General features: G+C 41.5%; 1 pseudogene; it reads left to right on the top strand.

Annotated features, from left to right (window-relative positions):
* Nucleotides 1–2,553: 2,553 nt before the first annotated feature.
* LOC133533180 (protein borderless-like) lies at nucleotides 2,554–26,027 on the top strand (annotated as a pseudogene).
* The last annotated feature ends 484 nt before the right edge of the window (nucleotides 26,028–26,511 follow it).

Here is a 26,511-nt window from a genome sequence, read left to right as displayed (position 1 = left end):
ACCAGTTGTAACTACTGGGAAAGAAATTCCCAGTAGTTACCACTAATCCAAGTTGGGGTAACTAGTAGGAATTTCTTTTCCCAGTAGTTACCAGTGGTAAATGGTAAAGGGAAAAAAAAAATCCCAGTAGTTACCACAGTACAACTTGGTGGCAACTAGTGGGAATAACCCGACGGACGGACGTACGGACGCGGACGGTTGGGAAGAGGGTAACGATATAATAACGTTAATGAGTTACTGTTCTATCTACTTATGCTCTACTAAAGCGTGTAGTAATCGTTTGTCCAGTCGTTACCCTAACATAGTACTATCCACTTTTCTATACTTACAGCTACTATGGCGACTTAACGTGCAGCGTTTATGTGACCCTCATGGGGACAGGTCAACAGTTTATACGGGTTAATCCCTAGTTACCACCAAGTTGTTACCAGTGGTAACTACTGGGATCTTTTTCCCACCTTTAATTACTGGAAGAAAAAATCCCACTATAGTCTGTATCTACGTAACGGTGCGTAAATGCATTCGCCCATTCAGTGAACAAAAAAAAGGTAGATTTTGTTTACTTTTTTTTTTTTTTATACTACGTCGGTGGCAAACAAGCATACGGCCTGCCTGATGGTACAGCAGTCTCCGTAGCCTATTACACCTGCAACTCCAGAGGAGTTACATGCGCGTTGCCGACCCTAACCCCACCCCCCTCGTTGAGCTCTGGCAACCTTACTCACCGGCAGGAACACAACACTATGAGTAGGGTCAAGTGTTAGTTTTATTTAAATACCTAAAGATACAGAGTATAGTTACCACCAAATGTTGTTAAGTTTAATACTAATGAAAATTGATTAAAGCACTCTATATTTATACTGCTTTTATTAGTATTGAACGCTAACCAAACTTTGGTGGTAACTACTGGAAAAAAAAAATCCCCTTTTACCAGTGGTAACTACTGGGAAAGAAATTCCGAGTAGTTACCACTAAACCAAGTTGGTGTAACTAGTGGGATTTTTTTCCCCAGTAGTTACCAGTGGTAAAAGGTGGGAAAAAATCTCAGTAGTTACCACTGGTAACAACTTGGTGGTAACTAGTGGGAATAACCTATTCGCCGTAGTAAACGTCCACCTGGGGCCCATTTTTCGACCGGTATTATTAGCCCTCAAATCGTATGGGTAACACACTAATAACATTAGTCTAACACCGTTTGAGAAATGGGCCCCTGGATGCGTAGCCAACGTGCCATCACGCGTTAATGCTCCGTAGCGAACGAAACGCCACTGTCACTGTCGCACTAATATGGAAGAGTGATAGAGACTTAGAGAGAGATGACTACGCTACGTTGCGTTATCGATTGACATGTTGGCTAAGCACCCAGTCCGCTGTAAATATTTGTACAATCGTGGTTAGAATGACGTAACCACTTTCAGACGGTCTTTAAATTGCTATAAGACAATTTATGTGCTATGCTGCGGGAGGCATTTCCTGCCGAGATGGATGTGCGCCGCGCGCGCGGGCACGTCGACACGAGCGCCTGCTTAATATACTTGTTATCTACTTATTGTGTTTTGTCTACCTCCTTTATAAAATGTATCAACCACAAAATATACACCGTGGGCTCGATAACCCGAAATATTTTAAAGGTATTCTTGACCGCATTTAGACATACAAGTTTTCTGATATCGGTCTTATTTTAAAGATGGCAATTCTTGTGAAAATTTATTTCTGTAATACTTCGTGCAAAACGGCAATTTGGCTGCGACGCTGCCAATATGAGACTTGCTTTAGACATAGAAATAAAATAAAAAAACTTATTCGTAGCACTTAATGTCATAATGTGTTTTTTTTCCGCCAAGACAGTCTCGATGCACACGTCTCGAGTATAGAAAACATACAGACACACAAACAAATTTTTTTTGCTATATTTCACCAAAATTCATATATATTTTGCTCCTTATGACCTCAGGAGTCAGTCGGGTTAGTCGATCTCACGGTGTTTAGTAACGTCAGATCTTAGAGTCTGTCAGTAGGTGTCACTCAGTACTCTACTAAGAGGTTTATAAGATATATTATTGGCCGGTACTGTACCTACAATGAAATGTTACATCAAATGATGCTGCCATACCTATTGGTTGCAAACTTTCGAAATTTTATCACAGAGCTATAATTACGACGACGACACATTGTCGTTTTGCGTTTGCTTCAACATTTTCGCTTTTACCGGGAAAGCAGGCTACGATTGTAGCTTAGTGGTGAAATGAGTGAAGACATTTTTAATAACTAAAAGCACTCAGTGAGGTGGCGATTAGGAACCCGCATAGTTCCGGGCTTTAGTTGAATGAGTTGACGCCGGCTCGTGGCGGCACCGCGCGCCGCGGGTCGCACCCGCGCGCCGTGGACAATGCTTGCACGACGCGGCGTGGGCGCGGGGCTTCCGCCGCCAGGGCACACACTACTTGCCTACTGACAAATCCTAGACCCTATCTCCTTGCAGTAAGCTCTACTAGGAGCCAATTAATCGAGTCAACGTAGTTACATTACTCACTGCTTCAATCCGCAGTTGATCTCGCTCGCCTAGCGGTCAGTCTGAACGAGCTCGTAGGCCTAATCGGGACCGCGGTCAGTGAGTCGGTAAGAAGTCTTAACAGCCTACATTTGAACAACTCGACTCAGTTCTAAGTCAGTCTGTCTTAGTCTTGTTAAGCAGGTAGTGCGGAGATTAACCATGGATTAACCTTATGTGTGGTGATTAAACATTGTGAGTTTAAACCTCGGTCGCAGGTTCAAAATCGTTCTCGACCCAAATGCTGAAAGATGATCGTAAAGGTCGTGATTTTTATCATACACAGACTGAGAAATCAAAAGTACACTTCCTATTAGAATAAAGATTTTGAGTATGTTACATTATCAAGAATCTAAAGATTTTCAATTTCCCAATATCTAGTTTATTTCAATAGGTATTTATGAATTTTGTGTGACGTAAGATAGAGTTAGACCAAGCTAAGTTTGCAGCGATTTTGATACCTGAGACTAAGGGTTATTTTAAACGTCAATCTTCTATTAAATATTCACGTTTAAATAAACTTTCACAGTCTGCGCTATGAAAATCGCTACCAACTGGGCTTGGTCCAACTCTATACGCATCTTGAAATATTTTACAATAATAACTTCGCATTTTCTCAAAAATGATTTAAGTTTTTACTGAAGATCGAATTTATAAAGATCAAGTCTCGTGTGACTAAATCCCAAAAGAATTGAGTCGAGTCTTAAAAATGTGGTGAAAAGACTGAAGTGTTTACGACGCTAGGTCAGTGATGGTCCTGGTAGTGTTGCTGGCGGCGGCGGCGTGCGCGCGCGCAGCGCTGCTGCCGCAGCAGCCGGAGCGCCTGCGCGCCACGGTCGGCGGCTTCGCCGTCATGAACTGCCACCTCGACTTCCCCTTCGGCAACGAGATCCCTTACCATCTGCAGTGGGACAAGGATGTAAGGATGTTTTTACTTTACATGAGGATAATTTCTCTCGAAAGTTTATCATAGTTTATAGTAAATTGGATTTTTGATTTAATTAAGGAGGTCGCACAGCTGAACTGTCTGGCCTAGTGAGTGAAGCGAAGAGATGAGTGTCGAGCACGAATATTTGTACCTGAGTCAAGGGTGTTCTAAATACATAGTATTACGTATTTATGTATTTATAAATTATTATACCTATGTATCGTTGTCTAAGTACCCACAACACAAGCCTTATTGAGCTTACTGTGTGACTTACTCAATTTCTGTAATAATGTCCTATAATATTTATATAAACAATCGAATGAACTGTCACCCGCGGTATTTCCGGATCGATACGACCTGCAAATCTTAAAGGAAATAAGAGCATACCATCTTAAAGGCCGGTAACGCACTTACAACTCCTCTGATGTTGCAGGTATCCATGGGCGACGGTAATTGATTGCGATTCGTCCGCTCGTTTGCCTCTATACTTAGTTTACTTACTTTGCTTATGATAAATAATCTTTTAGCAAACATTTCCTTTTTGGTGCAAGCTTTTATCGCTGCCTGTAAGTTTTTTATCACAAGGCAACTAATACTCATCGAAACAATCCTAAAACCCCCGAACACAATAAGGTTGCGCTGTTTCATCACAGAGAGTTCCTATGGCCACCTCCTATATATCTCCATGATCAGATCAGCTCTATAATATCACCCAACTTACACATATATGCAAATTTTCAGCTCAATCGGAAATCGGGAAATGGATTTTAACTTCCGAGATTTGACCCACACTAAATAAATATATACGTACTACCAGGGCAAGTTATTTTTTTTTGTACAAATAGTACTTACAAGAGCGTATTATAATTTATAATATTTGTTCCAGCACACTCTCCAAAAAATGGGATATCCCTCCAAAACATTTTCATGTGAAATGTTGGCAAGACGAAACTATAAGGCTCGCTCTGTCAAAAAGTTATCATTTCTCTGTAGAGCCAAGCATGTAACTCTACAAGCCCTAACTTCACAAACTCCACACCTTAGTCAAAATCATAGATATCTATAGATTCACCGTCATCGTCAATTAGTATCGGGACCTTGTCAAAAGTTATGGCTTAGCCGTTTCGCCGCCATCACATGGCGTGAGGTGAAAATGTATTCACTATATATTCATTATTTCTTTTCTCACGGCCAAGCCGCCTATTTTGTTTTGACTAAGGTGTAGAGTTTGTGAAGTTAGGGCTTGTAGAGTTACATGTAACTTCACAAACTCTACACCTATGCTTGGCTTTACAAGGAGCCTTATGGTTTCGTCTTGGCAACATTTACATACATGAAAATGTTTTTGATGGAATTTTACTTCTTTTTTAGGGTTCCGTAACTAAATGGCAAAAAACGGAACCCTTATAGATTCGTCATGTCCGTCTGTCTGTCCGTTTATGTCACAGCCACTTTTTTCCGAAACTATTTATAAGAACTATACTGTTCAAACTTGGTAAGTAGGTGTATTCTATTCTATGAACTGCATTAAGATTTTTACACAAAAATAGAAAAAAAAATTGGGAGTTCCCCATATTTAGAACTGAAACTCAAAAATTTTTTTTTTCCTCAAACCATACGTGTGGGATAGGTCTTCAAAATGATATTGAGGTTTCTAATATCATTTTTTTTCTAAACTGTATAGTTTGCGCGAGAGACACTTCCAAAGTGGTAAAATATGTCCCCCCCCCCTGTAACTTCTAAAATAACAGAATGATAAAACTAAAAAAAAATATATGATATACATTACCATGCAAACTTCCACCGAAAATTGGTTTGAACGAGATCTAGTAAGTAGTTTTTTTTTAATTTATCATAAATGGTACGGAACCCTTCATGGGCGAGTCCGACTCGCACTTGGCCGCTTTTTTCTAAGTTACTTACGACAATCTTCCGTCCCCTACTTGAAAGGGTTTGGGATGATTTACTATTAAAAATCCTGAAATACGAGTACATACTATCTGGGGGCCTATGTTATACAATCATTTTTTTTACTGATTCCCCATACAGTTACAAACTTCAACCCTTTTTCCCCTTAACGCCCTTTTCCTCCCCCTTTTCACCCTTACATATCAAAAACTATCTACATACCAAATTTCAACTAAATCGGTTTCTCCATACAAAATTCCACCCCCCCTTATGGGCTAAAAATTTCAAGATTTTGAATTTTTGTTGTTGTTTGTGTACTAATAGGTACTTATATCCTACATACCAAATTTCAGCTTCCTAGGACTACCCTAAGGGCTTTGATGATCATCAGTGAGCGAGTGAGTGAGTCAGTGACGAAATCGGGGTTTTTAGATATGAATAAAATCTTAAGTATGAGAGCTACATATGCATTGAAATTTGTATGCTTATAAGTACACTATTAACAATATACCCCGTGAATTTTGTTTATCTGGTATAATCCAAACCCAAGTTATGAGGGTACAAAAAAGCGGCCAAGTGCTAGTCGGACTCGCCCATGAAGGTTCCGTACCATTTATGACGTATTAAAAAAAACTACTTACTAGATCTCGTTCAAAGTGTTCAAACCAATTTCCGGTGGAAGTTTGCATGGTACTGTATATCATATATTTTTTAGTTTTATCATTCTCTTATTTTATAAGTTACAGGGGGGACACGTTTGTACCAACACGTATAGGTTTGATGAAAAAAATGAGTTTCAGTTCTAAGTATGGGGAATTCCCTAAATTTATTATTTTTAGGGTTCCGTACCCATCGGGTAAAATGGAACCTTATTACCAAGACTCCGCTGTCCGTCCGTCCGTCCGTCCATCTGTTTTCACAGATGATATATTTCTGTTGCCGCTATAACAACAAATACAAAAAAATAGAATAAAATAAATATATATATGGAGGCTCCCATATAACAAACGTGATTTTTTTGCCGTTTTTTACGTAATATTACGGAACCCTTCGTGCGCGAGTCCGAGTCGCACTTGGCCGGTTTTTTTTCTATTTTTGTGTGAAAATCTTAATGGGGTTCACATAATACATCTACTTACCAAGTTTCAACATTATAGTTCTTATAGTTTCGGAAAAAAGTGTCTGTGACATACGGACGGACATGACGAATCCATAAGGGTTCCGTTTTTTGCCATTTGGCTACGGAACTCTAAAAACGACGAAGCTCTTCGAGAAAAGGTGCGCTTCGCTTTGCTAGTCTTGGCGGGGCACTGCCCTGCCCCCAGATTATTTAACGCTTCCAAGATTTTTAATCGTAATCTAGATATACGTATCTAAATCTAGATGCAGTGTGAAAACCTAAACACGTGTGACTGAAGAATTAAATTTTGCATAAAATAGGTATTAAGTACCATAATTTGTCAGTAACTGTGAAGGTTAGTAAACAACACCTGCTCTCAAGCGCGAATCCTTATTAGAACAGGAAAAGCAAATTCGAGTCTCCGCTATGACTGTGACTGTGACCCTAATATTTTAGGCAACTGGTGTTAGAGGACACGTCTGCGGACTGTTTCATCACAGTCATGTTTTCCTTGTAAGAACACGTCTAAGTTCTTGTGGGGGAAGAGAAAACAATGTTCCCGCTACAAGTGTTCCTCTTGCCTCAATGTGTCTCTTATCCCATGTTACCTTAGATGAATCATAATCATAATCAATTATAAAATATTTCCTTAAGTACTAAAGTGTTTATTGATGATATTGCTACATTTTTGGTAGTATACATATACAGTGTGTCCCTAGCCATTGGACAAAGCCGAAATGTACATATATGCATTAGGGTATTTAGAACCAGTGTACAAAGTATTCTAACAGCCGGCCTCGAAAAAAGTGGCGGTGACATAATTGGACAGACAGACGGACATGACGAATCTATAAGGGTTCCGTTTTTTACCATTTGGCTACGGAACCCTAAAAATTAACAAATTACCAATTTTTACTTTGAAGCATCCTGTATGTGTTAGTAGTTCCTAAGGTAATATCCTCAAAGAATAGAATGGAACGTTCTTCAACCTTTTCGATTATCTTTTTTATTTATGAAACACGCAACTTATCATTAACAAGGTCAGCATCCTGGACCAAGCCAACTAAACCGTTTAGAAGTGTACGAGTAAGGGCTCTTGACGTGGGCGCTCGGCGCGCGTACTGTGTGCGCGTCGCGGGGACGGCAAACAGAAGCTGATCTTTGAATTGCGAGCGCTCGAATTCGTCACTCGAAAATCTGTGGAAAACGGCAAATTGATATTTTAGAAATACGACCAATAGAAATTGGAAGTTAATGGTATTGACCACTCGTTTTCAATATATTATTAGTAGAATTTAAATGCCTAGTTGTGGAGATAAAGTGAAGGAATTACACAAAATCGAGCACTCGAAATTCAAAAACCGGCCCCCAGTATGTGCCGGCGCGAGCGCACAGCCGTATGCTTGAGAGCACACAAGGATTACCTTCATTCAAATAAAATATAAATTGTTGAAATCGGTTCACATAATAAAGAATTATCCCATAAAGAGGGGGCTTTTAAAAGTCAGTTACTAGGTGAAGCTCGAATTCAACATCCAAAACATTTTGAAGGAAAATATGAAAAAAAGAACCTTTTGTCTTGGCGGAGGTACTGCTGTGCCCCCAGATTATATTTCTCTACAATCAGCGTACCTAGTGCAATTGTTTTATCAATCTTCTCCAACGTCGACCCCAATGTCATGGATCACATGCGCAGTAGGACATTGCTATTCGAGACGTCCTCATATCTTCGCTTTAATCGTGTACGAGTACTTACAGTCGTTCACCAATTACTAAATACGTCCATTACAGCATCTCACGCCTTAATTATTCAAGTAGCTTGGACCAGTTGGTCTACGCGTCTCGTTATTGCGATTGAAGCTTCTAGGGGTCATTGACAGTGCACTATAATAGGTAGGTACGTATTAGGTATAGGAGAGTTGTTTTTTGGGACCATATAATTGGCTACGTGCGAAGTGCATGGTGGGGGGTATAGTAAAGCGATAGCAGCGCATGCGGTGGTAAAATTTGGCAGTTGGTACTAACAAAGGTTAGCGTCTTTATCATTTCGTGCAAACTATAAAATTAAAACTACAAATTAAATTAAATTAAAATCACAATTACACGTACATTAGACTACAAATAATTACTATTATTATACACAATTTATTTATTTACACTATTTACACATAAATATCCAGTACCTGGGCGACCGAGCTTTGCTCGGTTATAACTATTTATTGTAATATGGTGGTGTATAGGTTGATAATCTTAACTACATTTTTTTACTAAATTAAACTTGTCTAAAACAATAAAAATTAAAAAATTATATATAAACTTGAACATATAAAAAAAGCAAAAGTTAGTCACCGGGCGAGATTCGAACCCGTAACACTCGTTTAGTAGTCCGCGTGACCCGCTGGACCAGACGGACAGTGGCTGGCAACACGAAATTAGCGACCATATTCTGCGTCGAGAGAAAACGCATGAAAAACTCGAAAACACGCGTTTTCCCAAACATAAGACTAATCTAGATAGATTGTATACCCCCAACAACCCCCATATACCAAATTTCAGCGAAATCGTTAGAGCCGTTTCCGAAATGACAGAAATATATATATATACAAGAATTGCTCGTTTAAAGGCATAAGATTAATATTTTTGAAATTTACTATAACTCCTTCATTTAAATTGTATGGTGTAATGTACATTGTAATCTATGTGAAATGCTTAATATGTATAAACTTCGATACGTATTTAATTTGATAATGATTATAGACCACGGGTCAGGAGCGTCAGTCATCGCCTTCCGGCATGAATTAAAAAAGCGGCCAAGTGCGAGTTGGACTCGCCCATGAAGGGTTCCGTACCATTTATGACGTATTAAAAAAACTACTTACTAGATCTCGTTGAAACCAATTTTCGGTGGAAGTTTGCATGGTAATGTGTATCATATATTTTTTTTAGATTTTTCATTCTGTTATTTTAGAAGTTACAGGGGTGGGGTGGGGGGGGGACACATTTTTCCAGTTTGGTGTCTCTCGCGCAAACTATTCAGTTTCGAAAAAAATTATATTAGAAACCTAAATATCATTTTTGAAGACCTATCCATAGATACCCCACACGTATGGGTTTGATTACATTTTTTTTTAATCTTATGACGTATTAAAAAAAAACTACTTACTAGATCTCGTTCAAACCAATTTTCGGTGAAGTTTGTATGGTAATGTATATCATATATATTTTTTAGATTGATCATTCTGTTTTTTTAGAAGTAACAGGGGGGGGGGGGGGGGGGGACATTTTACCACTCTTTGGAAGTGTCACTCGCGCAAACTATTCAGTAAAAAAAAAAAAGAACCTCAATATCATTTTTGAAGACCTATCCATAGATACCCCACAAGTATGGATTTGATGAAAAAAGATTGATGAAAGAGTTTCAGTTCTAGGTATGGGGAACCCCCAAAATTTATTGCTTTTTTTTCTACTTACCAAGTTTGAACAGTATAGCTCTTATAGTTTCGGAAAAAAGTGGCTGTGACATAATCGGACAGACAGACGGACATGACGAATATATAAGGGTTCCGTTTTTTGCCATTTGGCTACGGAGCCCTAAAATGGTCAGCTGCCATTCCTCAACCCTACAACGGAGTGACAGCTGACGTCCACGAGGGTTCATAGTACATAGCCGTTAACCACTATACGAGTTATCGCCTGGGAGGCGATTGGTCATGGAAATCTGTTCCTGGCTCGCGGTCTATTAATACTATATCCGTGTAAATATCTTTGCAAATACCATATATATTATGTGACCTTTTTCTAGATATGTTAAGATAATTAAGAATGGGTACGAGTATAGTAAGTTTTCCTTAAAAGATAGACTAATGAACGAAACAACCCTACCATACAAAAGAAAGAAACCCCCTTCTAAAGAAATTTGGAAAGTCATCAACGATGAAATAAGTACTAAAACTACTAAAACCCAAGTATTTACCTTAAATGACCCAATTTCTGACGGAAAAATCTCGGACAGTAAGGTTCCGAACGCTTTTAACTCACATTTTTTAAAAATAGCGTCCAAGTCTGTGGTTCAAAGCGATGAGTCCTTCTGCACAATACCTACACCAACACCTTAGTAACACAAGTATACCTACATTTCGTCTCCCAATAGTCACATCTGAACTATTACACAAGACAATACAATCGATGTTAAAGACGAGCAACACCGTGGATACATACGATATATCATTAAATATAATCATATGTATCTGGCCGGTCGTCTCAGACATTCTGGTTGTATTGATCAACACAATGTTCCAACTGGCGTTTACCCTGACGTATTAAAGAGTACGAGGGTATGCCCAGTATACAAAGGAAAGGGAGAAAAAACAGACGTAAATAACTACAGGCCTATCACTATAGTACCGACCATTTCAAAACTCGTGGAATCCATTTTGTCATCAACATTGATGGCCTACCTTGAATGTAGTGATTTGCTTACACCAAATCAATACGCTTACAGACAAAACATGTCAACTACCGCTGCAGCCCACAAAATTGTTGATTTTATTATAACAGGTTTGGACAATCGTCATAAATGGCCGGTATTATGTGTGACCTATCTAAAGCATTCGACGTGATAAGTCACCCAATGCTATTGGATAAGTTAAAGTGTTACGGCGTGACGGGTACGGCGCATCGCTTAATTGCATCATTTTGTCGGACCGGAGACAACAGGTTAAAGTATTGTCAAATGGAAAAAGGTTCCAGTCCGACATTGGCCATGTCAAATTAGGCATTCCCCAAGGATCAGCCCTTGGAAATACTTTGTTTCTAGCCTACGTCAATGATCTCCCATCAGCCATCACCGCCGGGCTGTCAGTACTGTACGCAGATGACACTACGGTCATAATCAGCGCGCAAACGTACGAGCAGCTTGGTGAGAACATCAACGAGGCATGTAGGCAGTTAAAACGGTGGTTTACTGCAAATGGATTACTCCTAACGTCAGCAAGTCTAATGTAATGATGTTCTCTGGACGGACAACTACGGTGCCCCCATGTATAGTAAACTGCTCTATGCCATTGTGTAATGAAACGAAGTTCCTTGGCTTTGTGTTGGATTCGAATCTTAACTGGAAGTGCCATGTCGACCAACTGTGCAGTAGATTGAGTAGTGCAGTGTTTGCGTTACGGAAGTTGAAACCCCTTATTTCGTACATTTCATTAAAATCGGTTTACTATGCTCACTTCCACTCGCTAATGACGTATGGTGTACTCATTTGGGGAAACTCTACGGATGCCATCGAGTGCTCATTATGCAAAAACAGGCAATACGAACGCTAGCGGGTGTGAAGCCAAGGCATTCATGCAGGGACCTTTTCGTGACGCACAAAATAATGACGCACTACTCATTTATTTATTCGAAATTATTATGTATGTCAGAAATAACTTATCTTTGTTAAACGCGTTGTGGTATCTGGAATAAACATTAGATCTACTGGTCGATTACGAACAGTTCCACGTCGCATGGCACTTGCAGCAAAGAACCCGCGTGTCATCGGTCCGACCTATTATGAGCGATTACCTGCAGAAATAAGGACGGAAACATCCGATTCGATTTTCAAGCGTCGATTGAGAAACTTTTTGCTGGAGAACCCATTATATTCAATTAGTGAATTTTTTGACATAACTATATAACTTATTTTTGCATATTTGACATTGTTTTTGTTTCTTGATTCTATTTTATTTTATTTATTATTGTTTTTCAATAAATTCTGACTTGACGATCCTTTTCAGGTGAACATTTCCATTTATTAATTGTTGCTATCTGGATTATGATGTTATTTTTTGTCATTATTAGAATTTATTTTTGACAATCACAATATAGATTCATATAAATTGACATGAATGTAATTTGTAATGCAATCGTATGTTGTGTAATAAATAAATCTAAATCTAAATCTAAATCTACATTGTGTTATTATAGCTCAAACAGATTATAGGCAGCGTTTCCGATTGAAGCTCATAAACAGCGTGAATTTTTCCAACATGATTTGCAAACATCGTCATAGTTCAACCAATTTCTCAATTTTTTTTATAAAGTATACATTTAAACCTTCGAGAATCATTCTATCGATAGGTGATAACCGTATAAAAATGCGTTTAGGAGTTTTTTTTTTCGGTTTCTTAACGTTTATAACGGTTCGGTAACGGCGAAACGAAATGCCACAGACTTCGCTGGTTCGGCCATTTACTGAGGATGGGTGAGGATCGAGGTATTAAGAGAGCTTATTTGGGACAACCGACTGGTCGTCGTCCAGTGGGTCGGCCCAGATACCGCTGGAGCGACAGTGTACAGGCGGATCTGTGCCAACTCAAAGCCGATAACTGGCAGGAAGTGGCACAGGATCGGGACAGGTGGCATTCTCTCGTTTTGGAGGCCAAGACTCTCTTTGGATCACTGCGCCACAATAGTTAGTTAGTTAGTTTTTTTTTTTTAATTTTGGGGACGTTTTATAAGATGAAGTGATTTGACGTTTTCCTCTAGATTTGCGGATGCTAGTAGTGGTAGCCGTACGAGCCCAATTTCAAAGAAAAGCCGCAAATCGATGTACAGGTAGCCATTTATATATATATATTTTTTTTTTAGGACATTATTACACAATTGACTAAGTCCCGCAGTAAGCTCAATAAGGCTTGTGTTGAGGGTACTTAGACAACGATATATATAATATAATATTTATAAATACTTAAATACATAGAAAACACCCATGACTCAGGAACAAATATCCATGCTCATCACACGAATAAATGCCCTTACCAGGATTTGAACCCGGGACCATCGGCTTCGTAGGCAGGGTCACTACCCACTAGGCCAAACCGGTCGTCGAAAACCGGTCGTTTGGCACACGCATACTAGAGATCAAAACATAATTTTTGACCCGCAGTTCCTAAAATATTCCTTAGGAGGGGAGTGCGGATGCGGAGTCATTTTTTGTATGGGGAAGGAAATAGAATAGTTTTCAACCCCAAAATCAATCCATAAGGTGAAAAGGGGGTTGAAGTTTGTATGGGGAATCAGTAAAAAAAGGAGATTGTATAAAATATGCTCCCAGATACGTATTTCAGGATTTTTTATGGTAAATCACTTCCAACCAACCCATTAAATTAGGGGATGGAAGATTGTCATAAGCAACTTACAAAAGAAGTGAAATCCCATCAATAACATTTTCATGTAAAATGTTGCCAATACGAGACCATAAGGTTCGCACTGTCAAAAAGTTATCATTTCTCTTGTAGAGCCAAGCTTCTAACTCTACAAGCCCTAACTTCACAAACTCTACACCTTAGTCAAAATATGTAGCTTGGCCGTTTCGTTACTACAACAAGTATTGTACCTATATATAATAAAAAATAATGAACAGCGAATACATTTTTCACAATGTCGGCAATGTGACAGTTTTTTTAATACCACGACGGTGGCAAACAAGCATACGGCCCGCCTGATGGTAAGCAGTCATCGTAGCCTATGGACGCCTGCAACAGTAGCAGTAGTATAACATAAGCTGGTAGGATCAAATAATATGTGACGAACTTCAATCGAAGATAGATACGGAGCCACGAGGTCCACGAGGGTTGAGACTCGTTAAGCAATCAAAGCGCAGCAGAGAGATGAGAGGTGCCGCGCTTGCGGGCGCCCTCCCGCATTGTTTGTCCACAATGAGGACTCGCCCAGTGCCGCCATTGTGCCCCAAGGCCGCCACGCATGGCGCAAATGGCGCAACCGACCTCTTCCTTTTTTAGGGCTCTGTTCAATGGTGCAAGTCTATCGTACGTAGCCTTCATTATCGTCCTTCATGTATGGTACTGTCGGTGCATATGAATATGATGATTTACCTTTAAAATTACTGATGACAACCAACTGTAAGTGCTCTATATAGCGTTTTGTGTAATCCTACCTAGTACCTATCCGTATACCTACAGGACTCATTTTTCACATATTCATTCACCGCATGGAAGAATTTATGTGAAAATATTAAAGTTATTTATTTATTTATTTATTTAATCTTTATTGCACAAAAGAAAACCTTATAGTACAAAAGGCGGACTTAATGCCATAAGGCATTCTCTACCAGTTATATAACAAATGAAAACATTCCTCGGCACCATTCCCAGATACTAAAGCGGGAATGTTAATAATAATCAATTTTAAAGTCACTTTTTACGTTTTCGTAAATAACCCGTAAACGGTAGACCCGTAGCAAAACAAGTTCTTATACATAAATATTGAATATTAAATAAATAAAAAAAATTGAACACTTTTCGCTAGGATCAATATTTATATTTATAGCAATACTGGGAGAAAGTAAATTACAATCAATTCACAAATTTTCTACAAAAAAGGTTCTGTACATTTTTTCGCTATTAGGGTCAATATTTAATGAGATATTAAAGGGGGAATGTTAATTAAAACCAATTTCCAGGTCCTTTTACTAGTCCTTTGTAAATAACTGGTAATCGGTGGCCCAAACGAAAACCTAAAGAAAAGGAACGTTAGAATTGTTTTGAATTAACTTTTTTTTAGTTTTATTTTATTTAATATATGTATATAATATTAGCACTAACAGATAAACCTTACATGCTAACACTCAGATTACATTTAGGTATATTTACTTCTTAACTTATAATAGCAATATACAATACATTTCATTTTTTTAGGTAGTTTGTTACATATTTAACTTTACCTTTTTAATAATTAATCCTTTCAAAAAGTGTACTGAATCTTTTTTGTAGAAAATATTGTGTAGTTTATTTACGTTCAACAACGTTTTTTGCTATTGGCCACCGTTTAAGAGTTATTTAAGAAAGACTAAAAAAAGGGACCTTTAAGCCCCCCTCTACTTTTCCTTATTTCCTTTACATTCTCTCATATGACACGATGGTTTAATGTAATCTAGGTTATAAATCCAATTGTAGTGATTCATTTGATGAGACTAGCGCATCAGACTCTGCAGTCTGCATTACGTTTACAGCTTATTTGACCGCAAACGCGCAAGTGTCGAGTATCAACCGCGCCACCTGCCGCCACCGCCGGCCGCCGCCACCCGCCGCCACCGCCGGCCCCGCGGTACCTATTAGGTCAGGGGTAGGCAGAACCAGCGGCGAGCGCTGATAAAAGGGACTAGGTAATGTAGAGCGACATTATGTGCTGCCCAAGACGAGTAGATACGTCTTATCACACATTCAAATTATTATCATCATTGTGTTATCATGCATAACGCATAAGTAAATCCTAAGAATTTTTGTCCGATGTTTCATTTGTCCAAAAGGTACAAATTTACCTACCTACTTAATTTCATTTTGCGTCACAAATCTAACTATTTAGGTTAGCTAACCTAACTACTTCTACACAATGCCCTTTTCTACAGTTTATAAAAAGAAATGGTTTTTCAAAGAGCAGCATTTGGGCATTTTGGACAAATTAAATTTTGGCAAGGCAAACTTCAGGTTCTTCGGAACATCGAGGGGTTATGAAAAAAACATGAAATGCACAAGAAAATTAAAGTGGCATCTTTAGTGCGATTGACACTTAGCGACAGAATTATCTGCCGAAGATGCACGTAAGTGAATAATGAGCCCGCAGCGCTAACAGCCGCTCACAGCTCGTCATCCAATCGAGAGCAATTTGCAGAGTTTGACGGTCGGCTGAAATCCAAAACCCGTGAGACGCGTGACCTAGGCACGGCACAGCCAATACCTACAGGCATGCCTCTGCGGGCTGCGAGCACGGACCGGGCACTTGGCGCACGAGGGCGGCGGCGGCGAGGCACTTCCCTGTGCGCTATAAATAGCAAGCAGCAATCACAAGACAATGCGCGCGCATCCAGCTTCTACCATCGGCAGCACAGTTAACTCACTATTCATATTCATATACCTTACAGTCCACCAATGATCAGCTGAATCTGTCAAAGGTCATTCGAACTTGCGTCGTTAAGTTTATATAAAACAGAATACTTCATTTTTGGCCTAGGTACGAGGGGGTCCCTATTTATTTATGGAATTTAACTCAGCGATATTTAACTGGAGTCAGCAGTCTAGGAATAAATTAAGTTTCACAGGGAATTATAGGGAATCATTTTGTAACAAGCAGAAATGTCTGCGAACGATGCTATTAAGCTTAGAATTAACTTAAAAGTGGTAAAATTTACTGTCCTGGGTGAGACTTGTACTCACGGCACTGGATCGCTAGCCCATTCCCCTGCCATCTGAGCTACCAAGCCCTTACACAAGGACAGCAAATATTTCCACGATATACTTATGGGCCTTTAGGTAAGTAATTCAGTGTGGTAAATTTAAGTAGTAAAGAAATCTAGTCGTCCTGAGAACGAACCCTTAAATCGGTAACGTCCATAATACTCGACATGCCCTTTGACCTTCCTTTTGTATTTTTTTAAACCAGAATCATTGATATTATTGAGCGCTGCCGCCGGGGAGGTTTAAACTCACGACGCGACGTTCCGTGTTTTTCCGTCGATAAATACGACAAATAACGGTTTAAACAGTGGTGTCTGATGTTGTGAATTTATTTTGATAAGTGGAGGGTTGAGTAATAATTGTAAGTATTAAGTAATAATGCTTCGGTAAAGACTATTACAAGATGTGTTGTATTCTCAGTGATCAAGATTTTGGAGAGTTCGTAAATCTAACAATTTTTAAACAACTAAGTGCGTCACATGTCACATAGGTATATTTAATTATTTTGCAGTTGGTACTGTGAAGTTACTGCCGGCCTAGCCAAGGTGACAATCGCTATCGCTTCGACAACGAAACGCTTTGTGTCTCTCTATCACTCTTCCATATATTAGTACGACAGTGACAGTTGCGTTTCGATCGCTACGGAGCGTAAGCGATTTGCACGTTGGCTAAGCGGCCTGATGTTAACTTATAGGCAAATGTATACTACAATGGCATTCTGGCAGATTTCTGTATATAACGCCAGTCTTATCAAACTGTTCACAATTCCGTTCTAAATTCTAAACATGAAGTACACTTATAAGTTGACATACACTCAACAGCATCGATCAAATGGGACACTTCATCTGTAAATTTCCTCATAATGTAACCCGTTTTCACTCCTGTTGTTTAGTTTCGTTGTGTATTTGGTATGCAGTGCAGTAGGGCGGTGCGCGTGGGATGCGCGGCAATCGTCCACTTTACGCACTCCCGCGGCCGCGCGCCCTCATTAGCCCATTAACACTAACGAGACCATTGTCTCGAGTGCCGGCCACTACGTCTATGACTGGGAGCCACCAACGCCAAGCGCTCCCAACTCAACCCCCTTTACTTATATAATTTTAGGAAAGTTTGCGGTGGAATCTGGATCGCGGTCTTGCAGCATTCCTGCAACCACCACGTTACCCAATTCCCCTCGTTACTTATGTCCATTATCTGTTGGATAGAGGTCTCTGGCATTGACGCTGGACCTTGTCGAGAATACGGTTTTTCTGGGCCTTACTTTAGATAGTAAACTGCAATGGGCCCCTCACATATCTGCCCTGGCGAAAAGGTTGAGCTCTGCCGCGTATGCAGTAAGAAGAATCAGGCAGTTTACTGACGTGGAGACAGCTCGCCTAGTTTACTTCAGTTACTTTCACAGTATTATGTCTTATGGCATACTGGCGTGGGGCAAAGCAGCTGACATAGAAACCATCTTCGTTCTTCAGAAGAGGGCAATCAGATCTATTTATAACATGGCTTCTCGTGACTCACTGAGAGAACGATTCAAGGAAATAGATATTCTCACAGTAGCTTCACAATACATACTAGATGTGATAATGTATACGCATAATATAAAGTCCTTTAAGAAACTGTCTGATATCCATAGTTATAATACGCGAAATAAACATAAGTTAGTAGTCTCCAAGTTTCGTCTACAGAAAGTTAAAAAATCGTTCATGGGAAACTGTGTAACATTTTATAACAAAGTACCCTTAGAGGCATGGAACCTGCCCTATACTTCATTCAAGCAATACGTCAAAAATTCACTTCTCAAAAAGGGATACTATAAATAGATGACTACTTGGGAGACACGGAATCATGGCCAAGTATCCAGTCTCAAAAGCTGTAATAGTTTTGCGTGCAGTGTCCCGAGAGGCATATGGCGCTGTTGTTTCTAGCTGTTCAACCTTATGTATTAATGTTTGTTATGTTTTAGTTATTTTGATGATGACATTGACATATTAAATACATAGTAGTTATGTATTCTGTAGAACTAGTTTTAAGATTGTTAGCTTAACAGTCTCTTGACGTGAAATATGTATTTCATACAATTTTTTATATTTTTTATTCTTTGACATTTGGAGAACCTTTACACCTCCAAACCTTATTATTGTGTATTATTATTTTTCTCAGACCGTGGGGACCTTATACATCTCCAAACTTAATGTATTTACCGTGGAGACTATACGTCTCTGTCATATTGTATAATATACTTGACTTGGGACATACTAGTTATGTACAGAATGTAGCATTAGTTTATGAGACTGCTAGTTTAACAGTCCAGACGCGGTTTATTTATTTAGTATAAATTTTATTTTGACACTTGGAGAGACTTTACACCTCCAAATTTTATTAGTATTAGTACTCTGACATTGGGGACCTTTTACATCTCCAGATTTAATGTGTTTTTAACTATAGAGACTATCTCTATTGTATTGTATTAATTATTTATTTTAAGATTAATATTATGTAATGTTTACCCAGGTATTGGCTGTTGTATTTATAAATGTTGTTATGTATTTTTCATGTCACTATATGATGTTACTATAAATGTTGTATTGACTTGTAAAAGAGCCCTTGAGGCCTACTTGCAGAATAAATTTTTGTTTTTTTTTTTTTTTTTTTAATTGAATACATAACGTTTCAGTTTCAGTCATCGTAGGATATGCTGGAATTGTGGATGATATGGTGGAATACGAGTACCTGGAGCGTAAACTAAAGAGGCCTTTGTCACCGTCTATACCTAGGTATAGGTTGTCACACATGGCACATCCCCCCACACAAATCATCCCACTGATGGGTATAGGTAGAGGGGAGAAAGGTCTCACACAGCATGCAAAGTTGGGTCCTATGCTAGTTCAATTGGATCGACTTAATTTCATACACCTCTTTGAGCCTTTTCACAAGTCTACTCACGGTGTTTTACGATGCCGAAAAGCATCGGTAAATGTTATTTGATTACACTATTAGCTTCGAGAAACTGCTTGTTATAACTCGGCGCGCCGCGTAGCCATCACATCAGCTCCAATTTGGAAGCACACGTTACAGCTCGACTATCAATTTACAATGTGTAATTTTAATAGCAGCATTTTTTTGTCGTGCAGGGTGAGATGGTGCTATCTTGGCTGAGCGGCTGGGAGTCGGCGGCGGTGGGCGAGCGCTGGAGCGGGCGCGCGCGGCGCGTGGGGGGCGGCGCGCTGGGCGGCGGCAGCCTCAACGTGTCCTCCGTGCGCGAGTCCGACGCCGGCCTCTTCCGCTGCCGCGTGTCCTTCCCCAACCGCAGCCCGCCCTCGCGCAACAACGGCACCTTCTACTACCTCGACGTGGACGGTGAGTGCAGCCCCAACGTGTCCTCCGTGCGCGAGTCCGACGCCGGCCTCTTCCGCTGCCGCTTGTCACTAATACTACTTATTACTGTTGTGTGTCAGTTACTACTTCACTGTCCTAGGTGACTTAGCAGCGAATCGCACTCGATATATTGGAAGTTATTCCGGCTTGATACTTTTATATTATGTCATTTTTCAATTTCAATTTATTTATTTGTAACCAAGTACAAAACATATATAACTTAATGCTGGTTGTAGGTACAGTAGGTATTACGTGGACGTCGTGGACCGTAGGTAGGTACTACATAAAACTAATTTTAATCAAATGGTAAATTATATAATGCGAATTATTCCGTTATTGAATAAACATTCCATAAAAGTAATAATAATAATAATTCAGCCTATATACGTCCCGTCCCACTGCTGGGCACAGGCCTCCTCTCGTGCGCGAGAGGGCTCGGGCTATAGTCCCCACGCTAGCCCAATGCATGCAGGTTTCCTCACGATGTTTCCTTCACCGAAAAGCTAGTGGTAAATATCAAATGATATTTCGTACATAAGTTCCGAAAAACTCATTGGTGCGAGCCAGGATTTGAACTCGCGACCTCCGGATTGAAAGTCAGACGTCATATCCACTCGGCCACCACCGCTTCCATAAAAGTATTTCATAAAAATAATATGATTGTCTTGAGAATAATTAAACCGCACTTCAAATGCCTTTTGAAATGTATGCTGTATGCACGGTTATATGAATCTGTTCCTCTCTTTATTCAATCGATTGTGATGGCGCATTTATAGCCTTCGACAGCGCTGTTTTTGCATTGCGTTGGCGACGATAGAAGGCAAATAGACTGTCTATTAAATGCGCTGGTATACTTTGCAGGCGGTACAGTGATAGCAGCGCCGCCGGTGAACGTGACAGTGGTGGAGGGCGAGCGCGCGGAGCTAGAGTGCGGCGCCAAGGAGCCAGATGCCCTAGTGCAGTGGAGCCGCGAAGGGCAGCCGCTGTCCGAGCTAAGCGAACTATATGCGCGCGCCGAGCTGCCCGCCAACGGCTCGCTGGTGCTGATGAACGCGCTCGCCGCGACGCCGGCCTCTACGAGTGCAGCGTGCAGCACGAGGACCGCCAGCAGACCGCCGAGGCCTACCTCGACGTGCAGTGTAAGTGCATCGAAACATAATGTGTTATACAAAATCGTAGCATAGTTGCAGCTAATTTCACTAATCGTTCTTTCAAGAGCTGGAGAAGAAGGGCTGCGCTGCCGTCCTCAAACTAAAAGGCGGAAGTGTTCCAGAGTAGTAGACTACTACTACTACTCTGGAACGCTTTACCCACCTTTTGGTTTAAGGCAGAGTGACAGCAGTTCCTGGGGAGGACGTATCTCCGTTTCATCACTTATAAATAGGTATTTACATGTTAGAAAATGCATTTACCTAAAATTTACATTATTATTTCAGACAAAGCAAAGGTGGTGTACGCTCCCGACGAGCGCTACCGCCGCTGGGCAAGCCGGCGAGCTTGGACTGCCACTTTAGCGCCAATCCACCGCTTACCAACCTGCGCTGGGAGAAGGACGGCTTCCTCTTCGACCCCTACAACGTGCCCGGTGTCTTCTACAGCCGCAACGGCAGTCTGCTGTTCAATAGAGTGAGAGTCAAGTTCCCAATGGCCTCCATCAGTAACAATTATTTAAGTAGGCATATTACCTACAATGCGCTTATGAACGTCAAATAAATCTACACCGGCTCTAACCCTACACCTCTGACCCGAGAAAATTTAAATCCCACATCTTTCTGTTTATACGTATAAGTCCATATCTTGAAGTCTAAAATTTCTCGCCATTATTTCTTGCTCATATTGACTGTGGAGGAAGGTTTGTATATTGGTTAGCATCAGTAAACAAGTTACAAGCTGACCATGATGATGTTTGTAGGTGGACGATTCCCACGAGGGCCAGTACTCGTGCACGGCGTACAACGCGCTGGGGTCCTCGGGCCCGTCGCCGCGCGTGCGCGTGCGCGTGCAGCGGCCGCCCGTCTGCTGACGCGGCCGCAGCCGCTGTACCTGGCGCGCCTCGGCCAGCCGCTCGCGCTGCCCTGCGCCGCCGCGCACCACCGCACCACGACCCGCCCCGTGTCATCTGGAGCCGCGTGAGTACATCTACTCCACCTTCCTTATCACCGAGGGTCGTGGTCATCTCTAGACCTATCTTTCCTTTGATAATCTGTCGCCCGTCTCTTTCTACTCGTCGTCGAGTGGAGAGCATAGTGGACCATGAATGAGTGAGAGTGAATTAACTCGGATCGGGGCATTGGGCTCCTGTATTTCGGTCGATCATCTTCGACGTTATCGGTGACAACCGGCTTCTCTATGTGTCTGTCCGATTTCTTAGATTAAGGACGGACGGACAGCGGAGTCTCAGTAATAGGGTCCCGTTTGACCCTTTGGGTACGAAATCCTAAAAAACGTACAGACTATAAAAGATGTAAATTTTCTGCAGCGATGCATGTGCACTTTGATCTGACCCAAAACAACATCTCTGTGCAGCAATGCATCTGTACTTTGGTCTAAAAAGTAGGATGTTTTCTTGCACACGCATCGCAATTTCCCACTACATACATAAACATAGCCGTAATTAATAATAAGATCCATACTATCGATCATTTTAATTTTATCGTTCACAGTAAAACATCGTATTCTATTTGTGCTCGTATTCTTTCAATTGATACTTTGGTATCGAACTCTTTGACAAACCCTTGGCAATACCATCAGGGGGGGGGGGGGCGAAACCGGCGACACTTAGAAATGTAGTTAACATTAGTATTATGGATCGAGACACCTACTTTTGCGTAAAGTTGACTTCCGATTATGCACTACACACCAGATGTCACTGTAAAATTGGTAAAAGATTGCATATACGTCGTAGTATGTCAAGGCCTATCTTTATTCGCACTTCGGCTCTTTCTGGTCCTGTAATATGTAGAAATACATTTGTTACGCTCGCTGCTGACGCTGTAGACCGAGGACATAAAAAATTATGATGAGATACAGATGTGGTGGTCGTACGAGTAGCAGTCTCGTGTTTTCAAAAGCTGCCGGAAATAAATGAGTTGCAGATCCACATATACACGCAAAAACCATTCCATTCCATGCTACTCTATTGCCAATGCACTCGGTACGTGTTTGCCATGTCCTTAGTATAGAAGATAGTGAATGGACTTCTGTTTGGTCAGATTTACCCGATGTCGCAAGTGTGTGCCTGAAACTCACTCGTTGCAGGTTCAAGACAGGTTGCAAAAATCGTTGCAAACATTAAAAGAAAATTACCTATTTAATAGACGTGGCAAATTAATTTTAAAACTTCTTTTCTAAAATCCCTAGCACAGAGAAATTAAAATTAATGGAGTAATTTCTTCCGACATAGCAGTGGAGATGGGAGTTTTAGGCTCATTTTTATTCGAGTCGTTTTATGTCGATGACCTGCGATATAGTAAGCCCAAATTAGGCATGTTATGTTTGCTTACGATACTTCTTTATTGATCAACGTTAATCAGAGAGATACTGAGCTTGTTGAACCAAACAATACCCTGCTATCCATGATATCCGACTGGTTTGCTGCCAATAATTTAGTACTGAATCCGAGTAGAAACGAAATGTATATGGTTCTCACTAATAAACTCAGCAACTGAAAATTTAGTCTCTAATTAAATGGTCAAAATTTAGAATTTGTTAAAACTTCATAACTGCCTCCACTATGTCAGCTGCTACTTTTTGGGCATTGTTTAAAGGGACCCTGACTCGAAAGAAGAATAACAACATGTGAATATTGTATGACGCTAGCCTGCGCTTCTTGCAGAAAGACGGAGCACCCCTGCCAGATGAGCGCTTCACGTTGGAGGAGGGCAAGCTGAGCATCAGCGCCGTGGCGGAGGAGGACCGCGTGTGCTGGTCTGCACCGTCAGCAACGAGGCGGCCGATGTCAGCGCCGAGACCGAGCTACTCATCGAGAACCTGCCGCCGCGCGCGCCCTACAACCTCACCGCGCGCGCCACCGCCACACGCTATACAGCTCACCTGGGTTCCTGGCAGGTAGTGACGGTCTAACTTGTCTTAAATATTGTTGCCTTTGAAGACTGTTTTTTTTAATTATTAGTGTTGCTTATACTCTTTATAATTAGAAGGATCAACTCCTTCTCTGATAGGGATAACTTTCTCACTCAACGCAGCCGTCGTGGAAGTTTATGAACATGTGTCGTTGGGCTGTTGAGTAGAGATGTTCCAATTCAGTACAAACTCAAATTCACACAGACGCGGCGTGGACGCGGAGTATACGGTGGTACCGTACCGCGAGCGCGCGGCGCACGAGTGGCGCACGTTGCGGCTGCTGTCACGCGGCGTCACCGAGGCTCGCTTACGAATCTCCGGGCTTCCACCCCGCACGAACTGCGTGTGCTGGCCACCGACAGCCTCGGCGACGGACTGTTCAGCAAGCCCCTCTTCGTCACAACCCTAGGTCAGTGGCTCCCTCGGTCGGTCGGCACCGAGGCCTGCACCCCGCACGTGCTGCTAGGGCCTCGTCGATGAAAAAAAGTTCATAAAGTGTCAAGAGAAAACGCAAGGAGAGCTCGACTCTGTCCAATCTATAATTTCAAACCGGCCAAGAAGGTTAAGATTCTGAAATACAGATGTCTTCCCGAGTATATTTTCATGCCGTTTGGGGTTGAGACCCAATCCTAATGGTCTACAACTTTTAGCTATCCAAATGGTTTGGTCGACTTCACTGGCGACCCAAGAGCTGGCAACTTTCTCGCGCAACGTATTTAGCATTACAATTCAGCAGGGAAATGCTGGCAGTATCCTCAGCACCATGCCAAAGAGGCCAATTATTCGCAATAAATATAGTCTTTATTTCCGCATGACACACGCGACATTATATGTACATGGTCCGCCGCGTCCATGGTACCTTGTGTAGTTTGTAGTTGGAGAAAAATAATTCTATCGGAAAATTACTTACATTCCAGGGGGCTGATTTTTGAATTCGTCACTCGAAAATCTGTGGAAAACGGCGAATTGATATTTTAGAAACACGAGCAATAGACATTGGGAATCTAGTCGTATTGACCACTCGTTTTCAATTATATTATTAGAATTGAAATACCTAGTAGTGGAGATAAATTGAAGGGAATTACACGAAATCGAGCACTCGAATTTCAAAATCGGCCCCCAGACCTTTTTTGTGGGAACATAAAGAACCATTGATATAATTATAAGTTAAGACGGAGGAGGCAAACGAGCAGATGACTCGCCTGATTGCTGCTATTAATGTAGCCTATGTAGGGGTTGCATGTGCGTTGCCGGCCTTTAAGATGGGAGTACGCTGTTTTCTTTAAGGTTCGAAGGTCGTATCGGCGGGAATAGCGCGGGGCGGCCGTTCATTCCACAGTTAATTCCACTGAGGACTGCCAACCACCCATGTTGTTTTCAGATCCCGACGTTGACGAAAGCGAAGCGGCATTCGTGGCAGCCGTGACGGAGACGAGTGACGGCGCAGCCACCGCGGGCGAGACGAACTCGAGGAGGACATCGCCAACGCAGGCGACGTGGCACAGGAGACAATTACAGGTATTTGCCCAAACAGGAGGCAGTTGCAGGTATTAGGTTATCGGCTGGATCAGCGACGCTGCGGCCACTGCGGGCGAAGAAGAACTCGAGGAGGACATTGCCGAGGCAGGCGATGTGGCACATGAGGCAGTTGCAGGTAATAGGTGTCTGACACAAGAGTAATTTGCAGTAGGTTACTGGTAGACGAGCGACGGCGCAGCCACCGCAGGCGACAAAGAACTCGAAAAGGACATCGCCCACACCGGCTCCAGTTTTATTTTTGGAATAGGAACCACAATAGTCCTTATTGGAGAAAATTGGAGTATGCACTAGTTTTTACAAAAGCGACTTGCATCTGACATTCTAAGCAGAGGGGAAACTATAGGCCTTATTGGGATTAGTTAGGTTTCTTCACGATGTTTTCCTTCACTAAAAAGCGACTCATAAAATATGAAATGATTTTTCGATTTTTACGATTTTAACCATGTGCGCTATTATTGTAGATGCAGGTCACCTGGGTGACTGTTCGGCTGCTGGACGAGGCCGCGTTGGTGCGCTGGGCGGGTGCGGCCCCGCCGCTGTGACCTGCGCTGGTACCGCGATGAACAAGCTGGTCGTCGGTTACTGGCTACCGCACACACCCACCACGACCACCTGCTGGGTAAGGGGGGACTGCTAGACGACTTGCGACCTGCGCTGGTAACGCCACGAGCATACAATTCGGCGTCTACTGGACGCCGCGCACACCCACCACACCGCTGACTCGTGCCTGGAGAGGATTATGTGGTCGGATAAGGTGAAGAGTCATTGCTGGACG

The sequence above is a fragment of the Cydia pomonella genome, unplaced genomic scaffold (assembly GCF_033807575.1).
Source record: "Cydia pomonella isolate Wapato2018A unplaced genomic scaffold, ilCydPomo1 PGA_scaffold_107, whole genome shotgun sequence".
In the NCBI taxonomy this organism is placed as follows: Eukaryota; Metazoa; Arthropoda; class Insecta; order Lepidoptera; family Tortricidae; genus Cydia; species Cydia pomonella.
Note: the sequence above shows the minus strand (reverse complement) of the source record. Positions and strands in the feature narration are given on the sequence as shown.